Source organism: Hemiscyllium ocellatum, chromosome 46, assembly GCF_020745735.1.
Source record: "Hemiscyllium ocellatum isolate sHemOce1 chromosome 46, sHemOce1.pat.X.cur, whole genome shotgun sequence".
Taxonomy (NCBI): domain Eukaryota; kingdom Metazoa; phylum Chordata; class Chondrichthyes; order Orectolobiformes; family Hemiscylliidae; genus Hemiscyllium; species Hemiscyllium ocellatum.
Window position 1 is genome coordinate 26,798,602 of NC_083446.1, and position 24,886 is coordinate 26,823,487.

A 24,886-nucleotide genomic window follows, 5' to 3' on the forward strand; every position below is an offset into this window, starting at 1 on the left:
TGCCTTCTTGAATCGCTGTAGTCCACTTGCTGTTGGTTGACCGTCAATGCCAGTAAGGTGGGAATTCCAGTATTTTGATCCAATGACTGTGAAGGAATAGCAGTATATTTCCAAATCAGCACGATGAGTGGCTTGGGCAGGATTGGGGTGAGGGGTGGCGGTGGGAGGTGAAACATGCAGGTGTTGTTTGACACAGACGAATCACAACTTTGGTTATTCATTTGGCCATGAGCTGATTCCTAACACAATGCCCTGACCATTATTAACTTTATCTATTCACAGCTCCAAAATGTACTTCACTGGCTAAACCCATCTACTGTTTGAACCTTGAGCTGTGAAATATAGACTTAATGATTACAACAAACTGCTGCTGACACTCTTGGGTTGAAACCTGCAGAACCAAATCTGATTCGAACTCATCCCAAAATCCCATCCATTTGATATTCCTGTGCACGCTGATATATATCTCTATTGTGTCTGGTAATGTCTTTATTTTAATATTCTTAAGCACATAACTCACCTGTCCATGAAACTTCTCTCAATCTCTCTGTTTCGATTATCCAAATCCCTGCCAGTTGTTCATATTTAACCTGGTTTCCTTCAAGTGCATTTCCTCTCAAGCAATGACTTTCATATTCAACAACCCCAAATGTACACCCCCCAACACACACACACACACACACACACACACACACACACACACACACACACACACACACACACACACACACACACACACACACACACACACACACACACATCCAATGAAGATAGAAATCTTCCCCTGCTGTGGGTATCTGATATGTGCATCGTTCGCATATGATGTTACCAATACTCGTCATGCTGGCCAGATAATCCCGATTACTGAGTAATACACTAGCATGGCCTGCAGAGCTCACCGTGTTAGTCCATCACCTTGTCCCAGTTTGCGTTGCTTGAAGTGTTCTGTGAAGCCGATTCAAAATTTGATGAAACATTCCATTTCAGTTGATCTGAATAAACCTTTGCTTCATGTTCACATTCTTGTCATTTTGCTCTCTAAGGGTTCAATCCAACAGTTAGTCCCACTACCCAGTCTTATTCTGTATATTTCCACAACACGATCTCAGTTAAGTAACTGTCTGTTTCTGTCTTTAATATGAATCGTTCTGTCCCTCTGTAAGTTTCCTTGAGCTTGGTCTTTGGCTCCCTCGTGTATCGAGTGCTGGCATTGTGAAGCTCAGAAACAATGAATTGGTGCGTGTCAGGCTGTTGTTCACTTCGAGGGGCATCCCACATGGTGCTCCATGGACGGTAGGAGGGTGGTGACTGTCTGCTATTGTTCACTTCTCGGTGTATCCCATGTGCTCCATGTTGCAAGGGTGTGTGTGTATCGTGCTGTTGTTCACTTCTCGGTGTCTCCCATGTGCTGCTTCATGTTGCAAAGGGGTGTGTGTGTGTCGGGCTGTTGTTCACTTCCAGGTTTATCTCATGTGGTGCTCCATGTTGGAAAGGGGGAGGTGTGTCGGGTTGTTCTTCATTTCCCGGTGTGTCCCATGTTGTATAGGGGTTTCAGCAGTGTTGACTCACATCTTTAAAACTTGATCTGTGCCTGGCCACTGAACGTCTGACTTCTGTTTTTGTCTTTTTGAGCTGATCGTGTGGTCAGTAACACGAAGAAGCCCTTGAGTATTATTTTAAAGGACCAGATACCTAATATCGCTGATAATGCTGTCACTTTAAATAAAGGTTATTTGCTCTTTTTCTTTAAAGAGAGATCATAAAGGTCGAACTGCCTACTGAAAACGGATGCAGTAAATAACTTAGGAGGCATTTAGGTTTCTTTTTATAAATAATGATAACAATGGTCAGTTCGCACAGACCAGGCTTTCCAGTTTTTCTGAGCTGTAACAATCACCAGGTGCTTGGGGTGGGAGAAGGGTTAGATGCTTCAGTAAATGATCCCGAGCTGCTATTCTCTCTGAAATCTGTCCTGATGCTGTTTCCTCCTGGAGTGGAGAACTGCAAGCATGAGTGACTCGCCTTGGATGTGTCTTTTTGCCAAAGGATGAGATAATGGGATGATCGGACATTGGAACAGTTCATTAGGTAGTAGGTACTATGTCTATTGTTCTGTTGAGATTTCCAGTAAAGTTCATCTACATTTCTCTTCTTTTTGCATGTATCTTTATTAGAGTGTTTAAATAAATTGTACTTTGCTTTAAGTTGAGTGGTTTGAACAGCTGCATCACATCTGGAACAACCATTTCACATCCACCTTTACTTTAAAACAAAGTTGGAGTCCAGGTTGCCATCTGAAAGCATTTTAAGGCTGTCTGGTATGGTCCTTAACATAGTGGGGACTCTTGTCTGTTTCGAAATCGATAATTCCAAATGGGTTCAGGTTCAGAATCCCTACAGTGTGGAAACAGGCCATTTGGCTCAACAAGTCCACACCAATCCACCGAAGAGTAACCCACCAAGACCCATTCCCCTATCCTAATATTCCATATTTACCCTTGACTAATGCACCTAACCTGCACATCCCTGAACAGTATGGACAATTTAACATGGCCAATTCACCGAAAGTGCTCATCTTTGGGCTGTAGGAGGAAAACTGAGCACCCAGAGGAAACCTACGTGGGGAGGTCGAGAATGTACACAGGGAGATTGTTCAGCTCAAAGGCGGCGTTTGATAGTTGTTGGTATCTTTTTTTCCGGGTATTGAATTCAGTTGGTTTGAACAGTGCTTTGTGTAGTAATGGTTCTTTCTGTCTCTAAGCGTTCTCGTGTGGAAGAAGTGAAGTTAGACATTTTACAAATGGTGAGCTAGGCAAAGTTTTTAGAAATGGCAGACAAGCTGGAGTTGGGTTTGTGTTTGTCTGTGAGAAAAGGAGAGATAATTATAGCTGTAGCTTGGCATTTACATTTTCATGGAAAAACCATCAGAATCTTTGGAAATGGCTGGAATTCAATTGCAGAGGAGGCAGATTGAACACAAAAAGGAATTGAAACAGTTTGAAATACTATTCAAAGTAGAATTAAAAGAAAAGGAGAGGAAGAAAAAAGACAGAAAAAGAAAAAAGAAAAGCAGAAAGAGAGAGTTTCAACTTCAAAAGTTAACAATTAGAGAGGGAAGTCGACTTAGCAGGGTCGAGATGAAGGCAGATGGTAGGCTGGATGAGGCGAAGAGTGATGATGAGCAACTCTGTAGTAGCCCAAGGTCTGATGGGGATATGTTTAAATACATCCAGGCATTGTCTAAATCTGATGAGAACGATGTAGACGCCTTTTTAATTTCTTTTGAGAAAGTGGCTATACGGATGCAGTGACCACTGACCATGTTAATCCGAACAAAGCGGGTCGGTATAAGGAGTGAGGTATTTGCATCCATACGGGAGGAGCTATCTGGTCAGTATGAGGGGGTGAGAAAAGCGACCCTGGTTAAATGTACATTGGGTTTAAAAGAATCAAATAAAGTAATTTTGAAAGGTGGATAAGGGTATTAAAAACAAAGCAATCTATGACACTCTTAGAGAGACTTTTACCTGGGAAGAGTTCAAAAATTCAGTTTCTGCAGTCGTGAGAACTCGTATGTAAGAGCAGAGAGTTAAAATGGCAATCCTAGAAGCTGAAATGGCTAATGATTAGCAGTTGTTCCATAAATCGAAGTTTGGCTTCTGTGAGAGATGGAGAAGAATGTGCGAGATCTTAAAGTATATACCTGTGAGAGTAAGGTTTACTGGCATGGGTCAGGAGTAGCAGGTAAATAGGTTTCAGCATTGAGCAGTACAGAAGCATGTAAATCTTGTAAGCTGAGACATGAGGAGATATGTCATTAAGAAGGACTATTGGAGAGATGAGATTTGCTCCATTATGAAATGTGTGGTTGGAGTGTCTGGTTAAACTATCAACAGAAATATTTCACAATTGGGCCTTGAGCTTAGTGTTGGCGTTACAACATTTCAGCATTTAACTTGTAAATAACGTGCCCGAAACAAATCTACATACGATCATAACTCCTAAAGGGTTTTGGAGAAATTTAGGGAGACATCTTCTGGGCTATTCAGGTAGAGGTTATTATTGTTACCATCCAATTTGCAAGTTATACAGATGACAAGCTGAGCAACCGTACTTGCTGCCAAGTTGTCGAGACTTGGATGAAGAAGGACAGAGACGTTCTGTGGCCGGAGTTATCTGAATGAAATAAAAGGAAGTTGTGAATGTTTGCATGCTTAGTGTCAATACAATATGTATGTACTATAGTCTACTGAAACACGAAGAGTAAAGAGTTTAAAATGAAGTCACCTTTGCATATTGATTGTTCTTTTTTTTCAAAAGGGGAGTTGTGACTTGTATGATCTGGAACTTTCCAGGCAGGACTCGTGACATTTCCATCATTTCTCAGTATGTCGACATCAATGTCACCATTCAGAGACGGAGGATATATATGGCAGATGAGGTGAATACAATATTTTCTCCCTCAGCAAGGAGCTGCCGAGTGTATCCTTGTATTCCCAGTAATTTTCCCAATGATGTACATGGCTCTGCGGGTCCTCATGTCATTGAGGAGATGGAGGGGAAATAAAGGACATTTCACTCCATTAACATTACAGTGCGTCCATGCACAGTACATCATGTCCTCGCAGAGTCCACAGCCTCTTCTTTCATTAGCTGTCAGATCATTCCTTCATCATCTGTCTCCCTGTAGAAAGAAATGAATGTATCTTAAAGGCCGTCCCATTGCTACACGTTCCAAAACACTGCCCCCACTGCCAACCAACAATACTAAAATATGGGTATGTACTGAAAGCAACTGGGCTACTGGGAATGTCATGGAACAGACCGTCAGAGAGATGGAGCAAAGCCTCCCAACTCTGAACTGGTCTGAGTGAAATCCCCAATACATAGTATTACTAAGCCCGGTAAACTCTTTCCATCTCAGTAACATACTGCCCTCCATTCTTCCTGTAAATGTAATGATAGGTTATATCATATTATAATCCATCTGCCTCGCTTGATAATTTAATGTATTGATTATCACAGAGTCATCACCAAACTCAGTCGTAGTGCATCTGTTCCATCCTCCTGATCATTGATATAGATTGTAAACAGTTGAGGACCTCGCACTGGTCATTTTGTGACTCCACTGGTGACGTTCCGTCAAACTGATTGAGACTGATTTATCCGGAGTGCCTGCTTCCTGTTTGATAACCAGTCGTTCCCCATTCTTGTGTAACACATTCGAAGGGCTAAATAAGACCAAGGAACATCAGTCAGTAATTCAGCCGCTCCAGCCTGCTCCATCACTGAATACAATCATGGCTGATCTCATCGCGGCCTCTGTTCCACTTTCCTGCCATCTCTCCATCCTGAAACTCTGGTCTTTTGTTGAAGATTGTTGCACATGAAAAAATATCCACTCCACATCTACACTGTCAATTACTTTAAGGATTTTACAGACCTCAATGAGATCTCCTTTCACTATTATAAACATCAGGCTATAGTCCTGAACTGCTGTTCATAAGAGAAGCCCCTCATCTCTGGAATCAATCTAATGAACCTCATCTGACTTACCTCCAATGCAAATGCTTCCTTCCGCAATTCAGAGCACCCAAACTGTACTCCAGTTTCAGCCTCACTAATGTCTTGCATATCACATTGCACATCAACACTCCCTACCTTTCTACTCTATCCTTTTACAAATAAAAACTGAACCTACGCTTGCCTTTCCCATTACTTGCTGTAGCTGCATGCAGTTTTTTTTTTGTGAATTGCACGTGAACACATAGACCCCTCTGTACCTGTGCACTTTGAAGTGTCTCTCCATTTAGATAATAATTTGCCTTTCTATTTCGCTGGCCAAATTGAATAATCTCACAGTTATCCACTTTAATTTTTATTGTCAAATGTTAGCCCATTAAACCAAACTATTCATATCCATTTTTAATCTTCTTACATCTCCATTCCTTGTTAATTTCCCACCGATGTTAGTGTCATCTGGAAGATTGGTTACAGCATTTGCTATCCTGTCAACCGAGTAATAATATTGATGAAAAATAATTAATGCATGAGTACTGAAATCTGTGGCACCACACAAGGTACATTTGCCAGAAGAAAATGACACATTTATTCCATCTGACTGCATTTAGTTGGTTCACCATTACTCCATCCAAGCTAATAAATTACTCCTAAACCCATGTTGTCTGATCTTAACATTTACACTTTGGAGAAGCAACATATCCAATCCCTTCTGTAAGAGCAGATATATTCCATCTCCAGGATTCCTACCATCCACCTTGTTTGTGACATCTTCAAGTAGCTCAAGCAAACAATTTAAATACGATTTAGCCTTCATAAAACCATGTTGACTCTGATGGATTGTGGTTTAACTTTGCAACTGTCCTGAACAATTTACCTTAAATTACAATAGTTTATTGTTACACTTTAGTCCTTAATGTATTCCCTTTCGAAAACCTTTACGTTTTCTTTGAATTCCCGTTTAATGGGCACACGTTTTTAAGAGATCTGCTCCAATTGCTGTGTAAGAGCCATGTGTGGTTGAATGGATTCATCATCCTGCTGGTGTACAAACTCGATGGTCTGACATCTTTCTGGTGTTCCCATGTTGTCGTTTCCAAAAACAGAATGAACTCCTCCTGTTGATGTGTTTGAGGGTTGGGGTTTTATTGAATCTTCCTGTTGCTGTGTAACAGTTCGGGGGGATGATGTGCCTTCTCATAATCAGGCATCTTAGGCTGTAGATACTGGACGATCTCCTCATGCATCCCTGAGATGGGAACGAGGAAGTGATTGGTCTTATGTTTCCTTACAACAGACACGTGTCTGAATTACCTCCACCTTTCTCATGAAAAAAGGCTCCGATATTTTATATCCTAATTCAATTCACTTTCAATAGGCTCAGCGGGACTGAATGGCCTCCTGTTATCCCAGCATAACAATCTCCAGTTAGATGTGGCCTCTTCCAGTTTCTGAGTTACAGACTTGACGGGGCTGAATGGACTGATCCTGTTGCTGTGTAATACGATACTGCTCCGTTATGGCCTACTCTGGCTTCAGGGTATAGGCACGAGGGGCTGATTAGCATCCTCCTGTAAATCAGGACCCAGGGGCTGAACAGCCTCGTATTGTTCTGGTGTAATAGTGTTGAAGGCCTGAATATCCTTCTGTTGTTCCTGTGTAACAGGCTGGAGAATGACATGGATTTCTCCATTATGTGTGTAATTGGCTTCTGTGGCTGACTTCTTCTGGTCATCTATATTAAAATAATATAATTAATATTATTAAAATAATAATATATTAAAATAATCTTTCATTCTTGTAAAGTCCAATGTGTATTGGATCAACCTGACCATACTTTCCTTATAAGCTAACACCTTCATTATACAAATCAGTTGAGGGAACCGTCTCTGAGCTGCTTCCAATATAACAATTTCCTTTCTTCAGTGAGGAGATTAAAGCTGTGCACGTTACTCCAGATGTGATCTCACTAATATCCTGTACAGAAGCAGCAATGCTTCACCTGCCTGCTGTAATGTTCCCACCCAAGTTAGAGCAGTCTCAGCTGTTGCAGGGATACACAGGGCAAAAGTGAGGACTGCAGATGCTGGAAACCAGACTTTAGATCAGAGTGGTGCTGGAAAAGCACAACAGGTCAGGCAGCATCCGAGGAGCAGGTAAATCAATGTTTCGGGCAAAAACCCTTCATCAAGCATTAATGATGAATGGCTTTTGCCTAAACGTCGATTTTCCTGCTCCTCGGATGCCACCTGACCTGCTGTGCTTTTCCAGCACCACTCTGATCAAAATGCAGGGAATCGACAGCATTGTTGAAAGATAATTTTCCTTCTCTACTCTATGAGCCTAACGGGAGATTTAGAGAAAATCTCACAATGAAGCTTGAGAAGCGCATAAGTGATGTGGTGAGATGATTTCACCATTAATCTCCCCAGAACCCACTTCGCTGAGATTTCACTGAATCATATAAGGTGGAGCCTAGAAACAGCAAGAGGAGCAAACATTGATAGGAGTTATATATCAAAGTGAAAGTTGCAATACAAATGTTGGGCATGTTATAAAACAGGAAATGGGATATACACATATCTATGTACTGCAGTAATAATGAGCTTTTCAAATTATATCCAAGCTGTGCTAACACAACATAATGCTAATGTTCAGAAAAACTGTTTCCATGAGCACGGATGAGATGGATTGCATTAACATTATTTCGAGCACCGTGCTCGAGATCAGGTTATTTAGGAATTCGTGTTGGATGATTAGAAGAGCTAATTGAAAACTTTGCTGTAAAGGATTTTATGGTAACGGTGACTGCAAATTTTTTATTTGAGATTTGATTCCCTACAGTATGACAACAGGCCCTTCGAGCCAGAGAGTCCACATCAACCCTCCAAAGAGTCATCCCCCCAGACCAATTTCCCTCTGATTAATTCACCTACCGCTATGGGCAGTTTAATATGGCCAATTCACCTGACCTGCACATCTTTGGACTGTGGGAGGAAAGAGAGCAGCCGGAGGAAACCCACGCATATGCGGGGAGAATGTGCAAACTCCACACAGACAGTGGCCCGTGGCTGGAATTATACAGGGATCCCTGTTGTTGTGAGGGCTGCAATGCTAGACAATGAGCTACGGTGCTGCCTCTGTTGGTTTTCTTTTATGCTGTTTGAGTACATGACAGTTTTTGTTGTATTTGAAGTAACTGTTAGGAATCTGAGTCATGCAAGCCATGAAGATGTGAGGAGAAAGTGGGGACTGCAGATGTTGGAGATCAGAGTCGGAGAATGTGGTGCTGGAAAAGCACAACCGGTGAAGTAGCATGAGAATCGACGTTTTGTGCAGAAGCCCTTCATGAGGAATGAGACTTGTGGAACAAGGGGGCTGAGAGATAAATGGGCAGGGAGTCTGGCGGGGGAACGTGGTCTGGAATTTGATAGGTAAATAAAGGAGGGATTGAAAGTGATAGGTGAGGAAGGGAGACAGAACGCTTCATCTACTGCATCCATTCAACCTGATGTGGTCTCCTCAACATCAGCGAGATAGGACATCAACTCGCTGAGACACACTCTGATACAGTCACACAGACAAACTTCACCACCTTGTGGCTGTAAACTTTAACTCCCCCTTCCACTCCACCAAGGACATGCAGGTCCTTAGCCTCCTCCATTGCCAAACCCTAACCACCCGACGCATGGAGGAAGTACGCCTCAGCGTCCGCCATGGGACCCTCCAACCATAGGGTATTAATGTGGATTTCGCCAGTTTCCCCATTTCCCCTACTCCCACCTGACCCCAGTCCAATCTTCCAACTCGGCACCGCCCTCTTGAATGTTCCTTTCCAACTATCCACTCGACCCTCCTCTCTGACCGATCACTTTTACAATCCCTTCCCCCCCACCACCCCAACCCCCCCCCCCCCCCCATTTACCGATTAGATCAAAGGAAGCAGCTTAGAAAAATGGCGAGTATTGTAATAAGCCTGTGGATTCAGAATAATGCAGGACCCAGCAACGGAGTACAAAGAAGCAGAGAAAAAAATTCAAAAAGAGAAAGAGCCTGACAACAAAAAAAATGTAAAAACTGCTAAAAGGCTTCCATAAACGCATGATACAACAATAAAAACAAGGTCAAATGTGGAACAGTGAATGTGCAGACAGGATAATTTATTGTAGTGAACAGAGACATTGCAGGGATAATAAACAGTTTCTTTGTGCCTGTCTTCATGGAAGAATTATATCCAGAAAATCTCCCAGAAATACCAAGTGACCATGGGACTTGTGTAAGTAAGGTCTAAGATCATTCTTATCTGTGATGAGGTAATATTTGAAAAGACAATTGGATTGAGTGTTGATAAATCTGACAGACCAGGTTTACTTCATACAAACATTTCAGGGGAAACAGCAATAGTCATATTGTTTGCATTACGGATTTTCACATTATTTTCCGAAACATTCCCGAAAGGCAGGTAGCCAATCGGGATAAGGGACAGTTATAAATATTATCCACCAGTTTAAGTAGGGGTGAAGATGGAGAGTGGTGAACTACAGACCAGAAACTTGTGATCCGCAGTCGGGTGTCTGTTGGACTCGATTACACAGAACATGCGACTCGATATATAGAAGGTAATGGGAAAACTGGGGAGTATGATAATGCATCGATGAACAGAAAACCATAAGCGGCAAACATTTTTTTTAAATGGTTTGAAGATAATTCTTGTAGACATTAGCAATGAGGAACCAATGGTAACGTATAATTGGATATTCAGGAGCATTTTTAAAAAATAATTTACACACTAATATCATAAGAAAAGTTAAAGCAAAAAGTATTGTGCAGATGGGACAGTAAAAATTAGGTCTACATTCATGTGAATTTAATTGGAATATAGAAGATGTCTTGCACACGGTGCATAGCGTGCTGCTGAGACAAAACTGAGAGAATTGTGTACTGTTGTGCAATCTCCATCTAAGAAAGAATATACTGAGTACAGAGCAACTGCAAAAGGCATTCTCCAGATTAATCCCTAGGATGGCAAGATTGTCTGATTGGGAAACTCAGCCTGTGACCTCGAACTTCAAATAATGAAACGTGATCTCAGTGAGTCTTAGAAACTTAGAGACATAGAGGGGACTGAATAAGACAGGGGCATGGAGAATTGCAAGCAGGCGAGATTAGGGAGAATCCCATGATATTCTACACGGACAACAAGTAGATAAGAATAATCAGCAAACAGTTCGTGTCCATTAGATACCTAGTGGGCAATCTGTGTGAAGCTGAAGAACATTGAGAGATTGTGACGTGAGAGCTTCACATCTCTTTTACTTGGGAGAAGGAGGAGGTAGGTACAAAATTTGAGAAGATGGATGAGGAAGCTCTTGAACAGATTGATGTAAAATGCGAACAGGAATTTGAGGCTTTGGCTGATAGAAAATTGGACTGCTTGCCAGGTCTCACTGAGTTGTATCACAGGCTGTTGTGGGAGACAAGGGAGGAAAGACCCTGACTGAAAAAGTTAATTAGAATCTGACCATAGGGGAGATCCAGAGGACTGGAGAACAGCTAATACGATTCCACTTCACAATAAGGATGGAAGAGATAGACCGAGAACTATAGACAAGAAAGTATTAGATCACTGTTCGGGAAACTACTGGAGAAAATATGGAAGGAGAAAATTGAACCCCAATCAGAATGGCAAGGCTTGATCAGGGATAATAATCATAATCTTATCAAGGAAAGTCACACCTACCGAATGTGAATTAGTTTGGGGCGGTTGCTGAATTAGTTTTGCAGCAAGGCCTTTGACAAAGCTCCACATGGGAAAATGAAAAATAAAGTTAAATCACATGGAATCAAGGATAACTTGACAAGTTACTCCAAAAATTGTCTCAGTGGTAGATGTCAGAGGGGGGTGGGAGAAGGCTGTTTGTGTGACTGGAGACCTGTGTCCCCTGGTGTACCACAGGGATCAGTGCTGTGTCCTTTATTGTTTGTGGTATTCATAAATGGTGCAGATGTGAATGGAAGGGGGTGGGGTTGTGATAAGCAAGTTTGTGTTTGCCTGGTTGGTTGGTAGTGAGGAGGAAGGTCTTATGTTACAGAAAGATACACATAGATTGGTCAGATGGGCAGATCAATGGCAGATGGAACGTAAACCTAATAAATATGATGTGATACACTTTGGAAGAAGGAACCAGACGGGGAGGACTCAATGAATGGCAGCACGATATGACGCTCAGAGGGTGCTTCTCTACACATCCCTGAATGTGACTGGACAAGGTAGTACGTTAGTTAAGAAGTGGACATTGGGTGTAGCAAGTATTAATTGGGGCGTAGATTATATGAGCTATACAGGGCTTTGGTGAGGTCAATATGGAGTATTGTGTGTAATTCTGGGAGCCACATCACAGCAAGGACGTGAGAGTACTAGAGGGTGTGCTGAGGAGATTCACCAGGATGTTCCCTGGCATGGAGCACAGCAGCTATGGAGAGAGGCTTGATAAGCTCGGGTTGCTTAAACAGGAAGACAGCTAACGATCCGCATCCATGAACTCCAACTAGCCACGAAGCAACACGACCAGATGTCCTTAGTACCACACACGCAGATACAAGCAACATGAGTTCGACTGGGACAACACTACTATTCTAGGACAAATCAAACAGAGAACAGCCAGGGAATTCCTAGAGGTATGCCACACATCCACAGATTCAATCAATAAGCACATCAACTTGGACCCAATATACCGGCCACTGCAGGGGACAGCTGGAACTTCCAACCAGAAGCGTCAGATACAAATCACTACAAATGCCGGAGGAAACATCACAGAAGCGCTTCACAGGAGGCTCCCAAGCACCGAGGATGCCACCTAGACAGGGGAAGAAACGTCTGAAACGCGAATTCCCAGCTCGGCGAACAGAACCTCAACATCGGGTTGCTTACTTTGGAGCAGAGGAGGCTGTGGGGAATGTGATTCAGAAGGACAAGATGATGAGGAGCATGGAGACGGTGGATAGACAGCAGCTGTTCCTTTTCGACAGAGGGTCAAGAACAAGGGAGCACACTTTTAAAGTGAAGGGTTTGAGGTTTAGGGAGGATTAAAAGATAGTTATCTTTCACCCAGAGAGTGTTGGGGTCAGGAATTTAATTCCTGAGAGGAGAATAATCACGGGTATCCTCACAACCATGAAAAAGTGCTTGGACGAGCAATTGGAAGTGTCATAACATTCCAGGCTATGGGCATGGTTTAGGAAAGTGGGACTACTGTAGATCGTGATGTATTTCTGACAGTACAGAATATATACTCCTGTGAGTGTATGACTGTGTAAGGTCAGGCATTGAGCAGCCTAAGGCAGGAATTAATGGGTTTCTGAAGAGTATATTCACAAGGGTCATAAGAGTGCACAGTAATAGCTTGTTAAATCATGTCAATGTGAGAAGTATGAGAACATAATTGCAGCTTCCTTACAGTCTGAAACCAGAGAACAGGAATAGGGAACAGGGAAATGGCACAACTATGAAGCCACTACCTCAGTTCTTTCTTCACAGAACTTTCTATCAATACGAAGAAAACGAAGGCTGGTGTGGAAAATGATACAGTACATAGAACTTGGGAAGTAAATGGTTTTGGAGAAATTATTGGGAGTGAAAGTAATGATCATAGACAACATTAATATGGATTTATGAAATAGGAATTATGTTGGAGAAGCAGACTGGCAGACAAATGAAACAGAAGCAATGGATGTAAAGCATTTGCATTTTCAGGAAAACATTGGTAAAGCCCAAGCCCAGTTAACAAAATTAAATCTTAGTGGATTGGGGCGAATGTTTCTAGACTGGGACAGCTGGCAGGAAAAAGTGAATAGAAATAAACAGACTCATCAAACAACAGCCTGGCATTGTCTTGAAGGTATGATTCTGTGAGTAAGACCATGTCTCAGACACCCCATCAACTTCCTCAGATATCTCCTGTCTCACCAGCAGGACAGACACAACAGAAATGGCAGTACAGTGGGATACAGTTGGAAGGGAATTGTTCTGGGAATCCTCAACAGTGACTCCGTATCCCATGATGTCTCATGGCGTTAGTTTACTCATGGAAAAGGAAACCTCCTGCTGATTACCACGTACCAGCCTCTCTCAACTGATGAGTCAGGACTCCTCCATGCTGACCAACACTTGGAGGAAGCACTGAGTTTGGCAAGGGCGCAAAATGTACTCTGGCTGTTTTTTTAAATGTCCACGAACAACAGTAGCTCAGCTGCAGCACTACTGATTGACCTGGTCGGATCCTAAAGATATAACAGCTAGACTGGGTCTATGGCAGGTGGTGAAGGAATCAACAAAAGGAAAATACATACTTGACCGCATCCTTACTAATCTGCCAGTTGCAGAAGTATCTATCCATGAGTGTATTGGTAAGAGTGGCCACCGCATAGTCATTGTGGAGACAAAGTCCCACCTTCACATTGAGAATTAACTCCATCATTTTGGGTGGCACTATCACCGTGCTAAATGGGACAGACTTCAACCAGATCTAGCAGCTCAAGTCTCGCGTTTCCATAAGGTGCTGTGGGTCAGCAATAGCAGCAGAATTGTACTCCAGCTCAACTTCATGGCCTGGCATATCCCCCTCACAACAATTACCATCAAGGCAGAGGATCACCCTTGGTTCAATGGAATGTGCAGGAGGGCAGGAGCAGCACCAGGCATACCTGAAAATGAGATGTCAGCCTGGTGGAGCCACCAAACAGGACTACTTGTGCGCCAAACAGCATAAGCAGTAAGTGATAGACAGAGCTAAGTGATTCCCACAAGCAACGGAAGAGATCTAAACTCTGCAGTCCTTCCACTTCTAGTTGAAAATAACTATGGGCAAGTAAACAAGTCATTGGAGGAGGAGATTCCACAAATATCCTTGTCCTTAATGATGGGAAAAGCCCATCATTAAGGACATCAGTGTGTAAGATAAGGTTGATGCATTCGCAACAATCTTCAGTCAGAATTGCTGAGTGGATGATTCCACTCCGCAGTGATTCAGTTGCCAGTCATCAGCCAAGTAGATTCAATCCACGCGATATCCAGATTCAGTTGGAGACACTGGATACTCCAGAGGGTACATACACTGATAACACTCTGGCAATAGTACTGAAAACTTATGCTGCAGAAGTTGTCACTGCCTTAACTAAACTGTTCCAATATCATTACAACAACGACATTTACCCGATTACGTGGAAATTACCCAAGTATCTCATATACAGAAAAAGCAGAACAAATCCAATCCGGCCAATTACCAGTCAATTCAGCTCCAGGACAGGTTTGTAGGAGTCCCTCGGGCAGTGGCCTAGGCCCAAACATCTTCAGGGCTGCTTCATCAATGAGCTTCCCTCCATTTTAAGGTCTGCAGTGGGATGTTCGCCAATGATTGCACATTGTTCAGCAACATTAGTGGCTCCTCAGACACTGAAGCAATACATACCCAAATGCGACAAGATCTGGACAGTATCCAGGCTGACAAGTGACAAGTAATGTTCAGGCCACACAAATGCCAGACCGTAGCCATCACCACTAAAATGCAATCTAACCACTGCCCCTTGGCATTCTATGGTGTTACCATCACTGAATCCACAGTGGGCTGCAGCAGTTCAACAAGGCAGCTCACCACCACCCTCTTAAGGGCAAATAGTGACAGGCAATAAATGCTCGCCCAGCCAGTCACACCCAGAGTCAGGAGTTTTTTTTAAAAAAAACTTAACAGAGAAAGATTGCTCAGTTATCGTAGGGATCGGTGCTCGGGCCCGAGCTGTTCACAATATCCATTAAACGTTTGGTTGTGGGAATCAAATACAATATATCCCAACCTGCTGACAGAACTAAAGGATGTTGGATTGTAAGTGGGTGAGGAGGTTGCAAAAAAGCTTCAAGATGACTAAGACATGTGGAGTGGATGGGCAAATACGTGGCAGATGGAGAGAAAGGTGGGTAGAAGTGACGGTGTGCCCTTTGTTGGGAACAATAGACTGGAATCCTATCGTTTGAAAAGGGATTGTTTAAAACATGTTGATCTACAAAGGGACGCATGCTCCTGTTTGTTGTTTCTTTCTGCGCAGCCCTCCGAGGTCCCTGCAGCTCAGGCAGTTCTGAACCCAGAAGGCAATACTGGGAATGGCATTGGCACGCTGCCCAGTGTACATAGACCCACCAAGTGGGGAGCTGTAACATTGAAAAGGATCTGTAGCTCCTTGTACACCAGTTACTGAAAGCAATATTGAAGGAAATTAGCAATTAGGAAGTTACGAAGATCAACGGTGTGCTGACCTTCCTTTCAGGGAGATTTGAGTCCAGGAGTAAGGGTGTCTTTCTGTAGCTGTACAGGGCCTTAGTGAGACCCCATCTCGAACATTGTGCAGTATTGTGTGCAGTTTTGGTCTCTGTACCTAACAAAGGACAAACCTGACATTGAGGGAGAGCAGCGAAAGATGACCAGGCCGATCTCTAGGATGACAGGCTTGTTGTGGGAGCAGTGTTTGGGGCGACTGGGCCTGTATTCCATTAGGATTAGGAAAATGGCTGGAGCTCTCAGTGAGATATATAAAAGTCTGACAGGGTGAGACAGATTGGAAGCAGGGATGATAATTCCCTAGGCTGTGGTGTCTAAAACAAGGGGCGACGGTATTAGGTACAGACAGGCCATTCTGCATTGAGATGACAATAAATGACTGCACTCAGAGACTGGTGAACCTGGGGAATGCGCAGGAACCTAGAAGCCAACACACTGAATATAAATACGGATTTAGAGACGTTAAATGGGTTGGTGGGAGATCAAGAGAATGGTGTGGAAATAAAGGGCCAACCAATATTATATTGAATTGGGTAGCAAATTCGATAGACCAAAGGGACCACTACACTTTCTATATTATAGCTTCCCAAGGTTAATTACATTAACGGATATATTCATTGTGTGGGATAAGTGCATTGCGGAGATGTCTGAACATGAACCGGAATGAGGAAGGCTCAATGTGTTGCATGGCCTACTCCATTCCTGATGTTTCTGTGCAGTCTGAGGGAAAGCTCCGTAAATGCTGTCACAAGCTGTCGGATGTTCGGAAGGAGGTCTCTGCAGTGTTGACAGGACTGTTTCCCGTTCCTTTTCCGTTAATAAGGCTGGGGCCGGGTGTTCTGTCTTGGTTTATCATTTAAGACCTCGGAGCAGTTTGATACAATAGAGTGTCTTGCTTGGCCGATTCAGCGACCATTGAAGACTTTATCACATGTCTGTGTGTCTGCAGTCACGTTTAGGCCTACCAGGAAAGCATGGAGATTCCTGAAAGTACATTGGGGAAAGAAATTGATGTGTATAATCGACATTGGCTTCAAGGGCAACACTTCAAGGGCAACACCAGATTTTGCATCTTAATATTTTGTCAATCGTTTTTAATTTCCTGAGTATTAGCCTGGTCTGGGTTAATAATCCAGTGACATTTCCACAACAGCGCCATCTCCACATGGGGACCTGTGGGAAATCACACTGCGCATAGTATTTCTGTGCTGCTTGACAGCTCCGTCAAAAATATCTCCCAACAATTTGACTGTCGTGTTGAGACTGAGGGAGTGGTAATTGGTTAGATTGTAGTTATTCTCCTTTGAGAGGACTGAACATAGCTGAGTAATTTTCCACATTGCCAGGGAGATGTTAGAGTTGGAGCTGGAATTAAACAGCTTCTCCAGGGACACGGCTTGTTGTGCAGCACAAGTCTTCAGTCCTATTACAGGAGTGGGGTCAGGACCCATTGTCTTTGTCGTATCTACTGTGTTCAGTTGCTTCTTCATCTCACGGGCAACGAATGGAATCGGTTAAAGACTGGCATCTGTGATTCTGTGGGCATCATGATGAGCGTGAGGTGGATCATCAACTCAACACTTCTGGCTGAGGATGGTGCAGACTCCACATCCTGATCATTTACACTGATGAACAGGGCTGTTCCATTATTTAGGATGAGGATATTTGTGGATCCCTTTCCTCCAGTCTTTTGTTTAATCGTCCATAACCATTTATAACTGAATGTGGCAGGACTGCGGAGCTTCGATCAGATCTGTTGGTCAAGTGTAGTAACATTAATGGGTTAGCGTCAGGTTTAGGTTCATATGATTCTGACCCTGACATGTTCACCCACACTCGGCACTCAGCCACAGAACGTATTGATTGTATTGGCAGACTGAGATTATCCTTGGCAAAATGTTACAGGTTATGGTTGAATGCAGGTCTGCTTCTCCTGCTGCTGTGGTCTATAGCACGACATAAATACACAGTTTCCAGCTGCAATATCTGCAATGCAATTCTGCTGTCTGTTCCCCAATTCTCACTGAGACTCATTCACCCATCAGCCCTGTACTCAGTGACCTAACCTGGTTTCTGTTGCGGAAATACTTCATTTTCAAACTCTCACTCTGCTGAGGGTCTGTCTCCCTGGGTGTTGCATCCAATTTAACATATGCCGCAAAAGCATTTAACTGATCTTAATTTAAATGTTTAATTCAACTCAATCTTTTCCCTTGAGTAATGCTATCTTCTGTGTTTAAAGTGAATGCTTTCCCTGTTTCTCTCCCTGACCGTGATTAAGAGCTCTGTAGTGTCAATGATGCCATCCTTATGTAATTTCAGAGCCAATGAATTCTCTGGATTCCCAATCATTTTCACCACATTGTATGTCTTCTCTTTTGTTTTGATGCCATATCACTCTTGACTGCCTTCTCCTCACATGAGTATGTTTCATCTTCTTGGGTTTGAATTTATGATATTATCTTCCGAAGTATTCCCAGAAACTCCTCCCATTGCTGCTGTGTGGTCTTTCCTTCTCAGCTCCCCTTCCAATTAATCCTGATCAGCTCCTCCCTCATGTCTTTGTAGTGACATTGCTCAATTATAATCACATTACACAGAGAAGAGAGCAATAGATATAAACCGAAAGAAGGAGTTTTGAGAGATGGGACACGAAGAATAATTGGTGGATTTCTTAACTGGATACAAAGAGAGAACGAGAGAGTGAATATAGATGTGAAAATAAAAAAATGAGAAAACTAGATTATTGAAAGAATTAGATGTACATCCCTCAATGTTTTGGCAATTCCTGTGTGCTGTGGCCCTTTGTACAGTGCACTTACAACAGAGCAATATGTTCAAATGCTGGGTCTGATGCCAGAACTTTTCTCTCCAATGATATGACAGACACTAGTTTTGGAAAGAAGCCAGTAGGCCAATATATTTAATTTCTGGTAGAAAGGGAATTAACTGAAATAAGTTGGTACACCAGAAGCAAGAATTTATAACACACATCCTAAGAAGAATGAGAGATTAGAGTTGGAAATCCCAGAAAAGGGGGAACGTTGAGAGAAGGGCAACATATCACTTCAGATGAGGATCAAATACTGTTTTAATGCTTTGAGAATGTTATACATCATGCGCATCATTTTTCGTTTACTGTGTCTCCATTGTTCATTCAGAATGAGTTTTACACATATGAACAATGTTACGTATCTGAACACACATTGATTAAACAGTGTATATCATATAATTTTTCCTCCATTTCAAACTGTCCTGTTGTGCAAGCAGGATATAAGAACACCAACTGGCCACCAAAAGACATGACCCATTATCACTGGTTTCCATACATACAGACAAAGAAGGACAACACACATTTCCTAGGACAAAGCCACGCACGAAAATTCTCAGTGGCATGACATTCTATCCAGAAGTACATCAATAAACACTTCAATTCAAACCCTATCTACCTTCCCTTGAAAAAAAAACTGGAAATGACATCACGTACCTTAAGAAACTAAGACCTATAAATAGAGAGGCTGAACATACCACTAGTGCGTCACCAGAGACTCTGACTGATGATATTCCCTAGTCATGGTGATGAAACATCTGAAAACAAACCTTCAAGCTCAGCGAGTTAAGATACATATTTATAAATTGTTATTTTCCACTTAATAGTGGAGTTTGCGACTTCTCTGTCACTCGTGTTTTAACAGATTACAAGGTGAGGTGAGCTTTTCTGGGTGTGTGGTTTTAATTATCAGGGGAGTTTAATATCGACATCATAAAGGTTTGAGGGCTTGTCGTATGGGATTTAGACAGATTTGAACAGATTTGGGGTACAAAAGGTCCCAGCAGATTCCATCACTTGGCAGTTAATGACCTAGATCTTCAAATAAAACAGCTGAGAAAATGCATTTAATTTTGTTTCCTTGTGGTTGGTTAAATTAAAAGAAATGGCTTTTAACATTACTAAAGAGGTTTGAAGATGATTCACAAATTTGCCAAGAAAGTGTAGAAAGACAAAGGAAGGGCATACTTTTAGAATTAACATGTAGATTAGAATTGGGTTTCACCAGGGACAAAAGGAAAGCTGTCATCATAATGGAGTTGTTCAAGCACTTTGGTCTATCAGAGAAGCAGGAAACTGCAATCGAGTTAGAAAAACTTAAATTGCAAGTATGGCAACTGGAGTTAGAAGATAAAGAGAGAGACAGAATGAGATAGAGAAGATAGTGAAAGAGAAAGAGAGGAAAAAGGAAGAGAAGGAGAATTTGAAATTCAGAAGTTTGGAATTGGATAAGAAAGTCAAATTAGCAGGATGAAGATGAAGGGAGAACGTAGGGATGTATACAACTATGTTAATATATTGCCATACTTCGGTGAAATAATTGCCAAAACCTTTTTTATTTCATTTGCAAAACTGGCTCGGAAGATGGTGTGTCCAGTGAACCTGTGGGTAATGCTAGTTGATACTAAGATAGTGAACACAGCTTGAGAGGTCTGTGCAGTGCTGTCACATGAGGGAGCAAGAGATTATGCAGATGTCAAACAGGCTATTTTGAGTGCTTATGAATTGGTACAAGAAGAATATAGACAGCGGTTCAGAAATATAGTGACGGAACCAAGTCAGACTTATATTGATCTTGAAAGAATTAACCACAGTCATTTTGATAAATGGGTGTAGGCCTTAAAAATGGATAGGACCTGTGAGGCCCGATTTGAGATTATTCTGCTGGACGAGTTTAAACACACACTTACAGAGATGGTAAGAATTCATGTAAATAAACAGGAAGTTTAAGAAGTGAGAAGCGCGGCAGAAATGGCAGTTAAGTATGCATTGGTGCATGAGATGAAATTTAGCTTCTGGGAGGATTTTCATTCTGTGAGGGATAGAAATTGGGAGAAGTGCTGTCACAAAGGCCTCAAAGCCTTCCGCTTCTTCCTTTCCGCCGACCCAGCCAGTACCCTTCCACTGACACCCTCCTTCGACTGACTGACCGCTCCTCATTCTGAACAACTTCTCTTTCCAATCTTCCCACTTCCTCCAAACCAAAGGAGTAGCCATGGGCAATCGCATGGGCCCCAGCTATGCCTTTCTCTTCCTTGGATATGTCGAACAGTCCATCTTCCGCTGCTACACTGGCACCACCACCCACCATTTCCTCCGCAACATTAATGACTGTATTGGCGCTACCTCATACTCCCACAAGGAGGTTGAACAGTTCATCCACTTTACTAACACCTTCCACCCCGACCTCAAATTTTCTGGACCGTCTCAGACTCCTCCCTCCCCTTCCTAGACCTCTCCATTTCTATCTCGGGCGACCGACTCAACATGGACATTGACTATAAACTGACCAATTCCCAGAGCTACGTAGATTACACCTCCTCCCACCCTGCTCCCTGTAAAAACGCTATCCCCTATTCACAATTCCTTCACCTCCGCCGCGTCATCTCCCAGGAGGACCAATTCCAATACTGAACAACCCAGGTGGTCTCCATCTTCAAAGACTGTAATTTCCCCTCAGACGTGGATGTCGATGCTCTCCACCGCATCTCCTCCGTTTCCTGCTCATCCGCCTTGAACCCCGCCCCTCCAATCGCCACCAGGACAGAACCCCACTGGTCCTGACCTACCACCCCACCTAACGTGCAGATACATCGTGTCATCCTTCGTCAGTTCCGTCACCTCCAAACAGACTCTACCACCAAGGATTTATTTCCCTCCCCTCCTCTATCGGCATTCCAGAAAGACCACTCCCTCCGCAACTCCCTCATCAGGTCCACACCCCCCACCAACCCAACCTCCATTCCCGACACCTTCCTCTGCAACCGCAAGAAATGCAAAACTTGCGCCCACACCTCCCATATCACTTCCCTCCAAGGCCACAAGGGGTCATTCCATATCCGTCACAAATTCACCTGCACCTCCACACACATCATTTACTGCATCCACTGCACCCGATGTGGCCTCCTCTACATTGGGGAAACAGGCCGCCTACTTGCGGGACATTTCAGAGAACACCTCTGGGACAGCCGCACCAACCAAACCAAACGCCCCGTGGCTGAACACTTTAACCCCTCCTCCAAAACCGCCAAGGACATGCAGGTCCTTGGACTCCTCCATCGCCAGACCATGGCCACTAAACGCCTGGAGGAAGAGTGCCTCATCTTCCGCCTAGGAACCCTCCAGCCACAAGGGATGAATGCAGATTTCTCCAGCTTCCTCATTTCCCTCCACCAACCTTATCTCAGTCCCAACCCTCGGACTCAGCATCGCCTTCTTGACCTGCAATCTTCTTCCCGACCTTCTTCCACCTATTGCATTCCCAACACTCCTCCCCCAAGACCCTCCTCCCTACCTTTTATCTGAGCCTGCTTGGCACAGCTTCCTCATTCCTGAAGAAGGGCTTATGCCCGAAACGTCGATTCCCCTGCTCCTTGGATGCTGCCTGACATGCTGCGCTTTTCCAGCAACACATTTTTCAGCTTTTATCCTACACTACAAAACATAGAGAAAAACACACTGACAATAGTTTACCACAGGTGAAAAATAAAAGACGAAATGGTTTGAAAGGAAGTGAAAGGCCTCAGGTGTTCTCACTATAGGGGAGTGGAACACATAGCAGTACAATACCGATGGTTTTAGAAGGGCACTGGGAAAAGGTGTTTTCACTGCAGTAAGCTGGGACACACCGTGCTGGGGGTTGAAGCAAACTTTGGGAAAAGATGTGCTAAAAGAGGTTAAGCCAGTGGTATTAGTGAAACCAGTAAAGGAGACCCCAGGTAGAGCCAAAGAGCTGCAGGAGAGTGCACAGCCTGGGCACGGGCTGCATATGGAGGCAGTGCCTGATCTCTCTAAAGAATTCGGCTCTGTAGATAAACCTTACTAAGAAAAAATGGGTTGTCGGGGGAGGACAAGAAGTTATAATTTTGCGAGATACAGGATCAGTTCAGTATCTAATAGTTGAGAAGTGAGGCGCAGGAAAAGCACAACAGATTAAGCAGCATTCAAGAGCAGGACAATCGACATAACAGGAATAAACCTATCGTCAGGAATGTGGCGGGGGGAACAAGGGGGCTGAAAGATAAATCGGAGGGTAGGACCTGGGCTGACGGGAGGGTCACTGGGTGGGCGGTAGAAAGATGTAGGTGGAAGTGATAGTGATATGTCGGAGAGGAGGGTGGAGTGGATAGGTGGGAAGGAAGATGGACAGTTAGAACAGTTCAAGAGTGTAGTGCTAAGGTGGGGGGTTTGGAAATTGTTTAATCAACGTTGATGCTGTATATCTTGAGGGTTCCAGCTGTCCTACCACCTATCGACTTCACCCTACTCTCCGACCAATTACCATCAGACCCACCTGCATCTACCTATCGTCTTCCAAGCTACCTCCCACCCATCTCCACCCCACGCTCCTATTTAATTCTCAGCCCCTTACCCCTCCCTTACCTCCCACTTTTCTGATGAAAAACTTATGCCTGAAACATCAACTCTCCTGCCCCTCAGATGCTGCCAACCTGCAGTGCTTTTCCAGCCCCACACTTCTCAACTCTGATCTCCAGCATCTGCAGCCCTCACTGTTCCTTGGCCTCTAACAGTAAGAGAACGAAGTATTTCACTCTTTCTGCCATGTTACTCAACAGCGTGATAATTTGTGAAATGGGGACAAAAATTAAGCATTCCCTTGCGTAACATCAGCTTGGAGTGCCAAATCAAGTTTGGGGAAGTAACAGTGAGATTGAGTGACAGAGTGTCAGTTCCAGGAATACAGCTTGTTCTTGGGAATGATTTAGCAGGATCCAAGGTAGGAGAGGCACCCCTTGTGGTGGAAAAGCCAAAGTAAGACCAGGGAACTGGGGAATTAACAGACACATACCCAGGGGTTTTCCCAGATAATGTAGTAACAAGATCCCACTGTCATACGTTACAACAGGAAAGAAAACCGAGAGAAAAGGCCAAAGGAGTTGATATACGGAAGACCCAGGCTAAAGCATTTCTAGTGGCTGGAATGCACACCGATGTGGTTAATTTTTGTTGTACATGTCATACAGGCCAAATGGTAGGTAAGTCACAGGCAGTATAAACCAGTACCTTTGTTGCCAAACCCTGTATTCGAATAAACTTTTCACGTGGGCTATGATTAATTGTGGAGCTCCCCTTTCTAAAATAAAAATGGAAACCAATATCTGCTGATCGTAATGAATGTGTCTACCCCATTTCCAGGGATAATTCCATTCTGGGGCATTAATGCAAAAAGGGAGGTGGAGGAGTTGGTAGCTTTCTTTGCTCGCTGTGGGCTACGCAGTGTGATTCAGTCAAATCAAGGGTCTCATTTTACCGATTAGCTGTTTAAGGACGTCATGGGTAGCTTCGGCATACAGCAGTTTGAATCAAGTGCATCCCATCCTGAATCCTTGGAAAGTTGGCATCAGATGCTGAAGACAATATAAACAGCGTACTGTCAGAATTACCCGAATGATTGGAATAAAGGCGTCTCATTACATTGTTTGCCATTAGAGATGCCCCAAATCAATCTACTCACTTTACTTCCTTTGAGTTAATATTCAGACATGAAGTGAAAGGTCCTTTGAAATTAATTAAATATAAATTGACAGGATCGAAGTCGGAGATCTCACATTTGGATTAAGTATCTGAGGTGAGGGAGACATTAGATGGAGTAGGTGAGTTAGCTGAACAGATCCTGAAGAGGGCACAGCATAGATTGAAGCAGGTGGCAGATGAAAACTCTGAAACTTTGATTTCCCGTGAAAATGACGCATTAGTATTGCTACCAGTGGTAGGAAATCCCTTCAAAGCCAGGTTTAGTGGCCCCTTTCAAATTTAAAAATGTTAAGTCAGTTAAACTATCTGGTAAAGATACCGAATATGACAAAACAATTTAGAGAATGTCATGTGAATGAATAATGCTCCAGCCACATTTAAGACTCCGGAACAGAGCTGTGGCCAAATGAAAAAAATTGTGCAACTTATCTGTATGATGTAGTGATCTTTAGCAAGTGATTGAAAGCTTGCATGTTACAGTTGGCAGAGCATG